Source organism: Somniosus microcephalus, unplaced genomic scaffold (assembly GCF_052327205.1).
Source record: "Somniosus microcephalus isolate GS21.2 unplaced genomic scaffold, FLI_Smic_1.0 unresolved_chr9, whole genome shotgun sequence".
Lineage (NCBI taxonomy): Eukaryota > Metazoa > Chordata > Chondrichthyes > Squaliformes > Somniosidae > Somniosus > Somniosus microcephalus.
The window spans coordinates 26,635,875-26,640,424 of NW_028225187.1; positions in this window are offsets into that span (position 1 = coordinate 26,635,875).

A 4,550-nucleotide genomic window follows, 5' to 3' on the forward strand; every position below is an offset into this window, starting at 1 on the left:
CATGGAGGGGGTGCAGCGGCGATTCACCAGGCTGATACCAGGAATGGCGGGAATGACCTATGAGGAGAGACTATGTAGTTTAGGGATGTACACACTGGAGTTTAGAAGATTGAGAGGGGACCTCATAGAAGTGTATAAAATTCTGACAGGTCTAGACAGACTGGATGCAGAAGGAATGTTTCCCTTGGCGGGTGAGAACAGAACTAGAGGACATAATTTAAGGATAAGGGCTAAACCATTTAGGACAGAGTTGAGGGGGAATTTCTTCACTCAGAGAGTGGTGAACCTGTGGAACTCATTGCCACAGAGGGCAGTGTACGCCAGCTCATTAAATATATTTAAGAGGGAATTAGATATATTTCTACGGGCAAAAGGGGTTAAGGGTTACGGAGAGAAGGCGGGGACGGGATACTGAATTAAAGGATCAGCCATGATCTCATCGAATGGCGGAGCAGGCACGAAGGGCCGAATGGCCTACTCCTGCTCCTATCTTCTATGTATCTATATATATAACCCAATCTCTCCTCATACATCATTCCTGCCGACCCAGGCTGCTCGCAGTGAGTTCAGGCCCCTCTCCAACCCCCGCTCTTTATTTACTGGCCTCTGTTCCGATTCCCGACTCGGTCCGCTCCTCCTCGGCTGGCGTTCCCTGGGGTCGGTACTAGGACCACTGCTATTCTTGACATATATTAATGACTTGGACTTGGGTGTACAGGGCACAATTTCAAAATTTGCAGATGACACAAAACTTGGAAGTATAGTGAACAGTGAGGAGGATAGTGATAGGCTTCGGGAAGACAGAGACAGGCTGGTGGAATGGGTGGACCCGTGGCAGATGAAATTGATCAGAGAAAAGTGCAAAGTGATACATTTTGGTAGGAAGAATGGGGAGAGGCAATATAAATTAAATGGTACAATCCTAAAGAGGGTGCACGAACAGAGAGACCTGGGGGTATATGTGCACAAATCATTGAAGGTGGCAGGGCAGGTTGAGAAAGCAGTTCAAAACAGCATGTGGGATCCTGGGCTTCATAAATAGAGCCATGGGGCTCGATTTTGCCAGGCCTGAGGGGGCGGGATTGGAGGCGTGTGAGGTGTTAAAAATCGCAAAAAAATGGCATGTGGCCCGATCCCGCCTCCGAGCAATTTTCCCAGAATTGGGGTTTTAGACTCCATTTCCATCCCGCCTCCAAGAGGCGGGATAGGCCCTTAAGGTCCTTAACAACCACTTAATGGTCTCTATAGTCCCATTTTGAGAGACCGTTCCAATTTTTAGGCATTTCCCATGTCCTGCACGTCTCCTCTGGAACATGCCAAGTAATCCTGGCGACCTCCCAAGTGGATTACTTACTAACAGCTGCAGTTCCACCATTAAAGAGGAGTTTTCAGCAATCATCATTTGCAGGTGGCAGATCTTTGTTGTCTCAGGTCTGGGGGAACTTTTAGCAGGCCTACTCATTGTTGTGGAAGTTTGGAGCCTGACACCCATCTCCAGTGTGACCTCCTGGGAAACCCCTCTCGCCACCTTGTGTGAGCGCTTCCTCAACTGAGGCATATACCAGAAGCATGGGAACCATTTATTTCCTTTCCTCCTGGGCATCAGATTTGGACGAAGACCAGCCGCGGCAGCAGCAGAACCCTGAACAACAGCAGCACCAATGGCAGCAGCAACAACAGGAGCGCCAAGCTGCTGCTCACCCACCTGAAGCTGCACAGGCCAGAAGGCGCCAGTGTGCGACCAAGTTGCTGCCCAGGATGCAAGGGACGCACTCATGTTGGCCAGATTTGCTTAGCCTGCACAATCAAGCAGTTTTGCCTTGCACCTTCTTACTAGAGAATTGACAATTGGCAAGAACCTACGGATTCCTATCACTCTGACCACCATACTGACAACTGCAAGTCGCCCTAAGCCCTCAATCTGAAAGTCCCATTTGCGAAATGACACAGGCCACAACTTCAACAGTTTGCCATCAAATCTGTTTATGATACCATGACAAGGATGGCTGGTCCAAATACAATACATCACAGCACCCAAGTGACTACCCTTGTGACTACTTGTGCATTATCTTCCTCTTACGTGTGCTCCTACGTGGTGCTTCCCCTGTGGCTTCAGCAGATGTGGAGGCCCCTTGCTCGCTCTCTTGCTGCTCCTGCCTTGACACCTTTGGCGGGCGTCCTCTGGGGTGGCGAACCTGTGAGGGCTCGTCAACAGTCTGCTGCTCCTGCAGTTGTGCAGGGGCTGAGATGCCCATCTTAGTTGGGCTCCTGCATCTGTTCCTGGAGTTCCAGCACCGCTCTCCTTCTGGATGGGCCTGGAAGCACAGGGTCGATATGCAGCTAAGCCAAGCTGGCAGAGTCCTGCGCCCTCCGACGAGGACTCTCCACTGCTGTCCCTGTCTCCACCATCTGTGTGTGTGGAGTTTGCACATTCTCCCCGTGTTTGCGTGGGTTTTCTCCGGGTGCTCCGGTTTCCTCCCACAGTCCAAAGATGTGCGAGTTAGGTTGATTGGCTATGATAAATTGACCCTTAGTGTTAGGGGGATTAAATACGTGGGGTTACGGGGATAGGGTGGGATATGTGTTGGTGTAGGGGTTACGGGGATCGGGTGGGATATGTGTCGGTGCAGGCTCGATGGGCCGAAATGGCCTCTATCTGCACTGTGGGGTTTCTGTGATTCTGTGATCTGCTGATGCTCACTTGTGATCTGTGATACACCAGGTGACAACTCTACTCTATGTCTCAAAGGTCCCACTGAGGCATGAGTGTCTGCGCGGGTGCTGGGTGCGCTGAATTCTGCTGACGCTGTGCCCTCAGAGGTTGCAGCTTCCTCTGAGGAGTCTGGAAGCTCAGGCTCTTCCTCCTGGACAGTGGGGACGGGGACTTTCGATGGTCCTGTGGGGGAGTAAAGGAAAGAGTTAGAGATGTGAGGTCAAGGTTACATGAACGTTGAATAGTGCAGATGATCATAAGTCAATCTGTTAAAGCATCAGATTCATTATCAGTGACTCATGCAATGTCAATGAGAGAGATGCCAAACTATTCTGTCACCAGCTTGCTGCGATGTGCCCATCTGTCCGTCACCCACTTGGGAATCCTCCTCGATCCCGGCGATTTCCAGGGCCGCCTCCTCCCAGGGGGTGAGCTGGGCTACTGAGGGTGTCCCTCCTCCTGTCATGGCTCTATCCCTCTTATTGTGGGCTCTCTTTTCCTGAAATGAGGGACACAAGTGGAGTTTGAGTGAGAATGAAGGAGTGAGTGTAGAGAATCCATAGCATAGATGCTTAGAAGGAGACAAATGGCCCTCCCTGTGTTGTGTTGTTGTTATTGCGTCACAGTGATAGGGCGTGTGAGGGCTACATGGTCGAATAGTTAAGTGAATGTGACCATAGAGAGAGGGGGAATGGGTAAGGGTGCAGGGATATAAGTGTCAAGTGGGATGTGGAGGAAGAGTGCTGGTGAGGAGAGGCGATGGGGATCAGATTGAGGGTGATGGGAAAGTCATACTCACTTTTCCTGTGCAGAGAAGGTTATGAAACCTCTTCCTGCATTGCAGCCAGGTTCTGCGGCTCATCGAGATGGAGCTGACCTCCTGGGCCACTTGCAGCCACACAGCTTTGGTCTGCTGTGGTTGCTTTTTTCTCCCTGAGGAAGGGAAGAGCACCTCCTTATTGGATCCTGCTCCCTCCACCAGAGCTTGGAGGGAGGGCTCATCGAAGCGAGGTGCACACTTTGGCCTGCTGGTGGACACAGTCGATCAATGAATTCCTCACTACAATCACCATAAAGTTTGCAGTCTCCAGGAGAAGCAAGGCTGCTTGTAGGCCTAAAATCCAGCAACATCGAGGATGTCATCGGAGGCGACTTTCTGGATGAAAAGGCTCATTGGGCCAGGGGTTCCCACACGCTGGAAATCAATTGCCTAATTAGGGGAAAATCGCACCCGTTCCCCTTTTCACTTCGGAGTCGGAGTCCTGACATGAATCCCACCTGGCACGCCCCAGCCCGGCCACACTGGCAGAATCGAGCCCATCGAGGGCAAAAGCAAGGAAGTTATGATGAACCTTTATAAAACACTGGTTCGGCCTCAACTGGAGTATTGTGTCCAGTTCTGGGCACCGCACTTTAGGAAGGATGTGAAGGCCTTAGAGAGGGTGCAGAGAAGATTGACCAGAATGGTTCCAGGGATGAGGGACTTCAGTGATGTGGAGAAGCTGGGATTGTTCTCCTTAGAGCGGAGAAGGTTAAGGGGAGATTGACCAGAATGGTACCAGGGATGAGGGACTTCAGTGATGTGGAGAGACTGGAGAAGCTGGGATTGTTCTCCTTAGAGCAGAGAAGGTTAAGGGGGAGATTGACCAGAATGGTACCAGGGATGAGGGCCTTCAGTGATGTGGAGAGACTGGAGAAGCTGGGGTTGTTCTCCTTAGAGCAGAGAAGGTTAAGGGGAGATTGACCAGAATGGTACCAGGGATGAGGGACTTCAGTGATGTGGAGAGACTGGAGAAGCCGGGGTTGTTCTCCTTAGAGCAGAGAAGGTTAAGGGGGA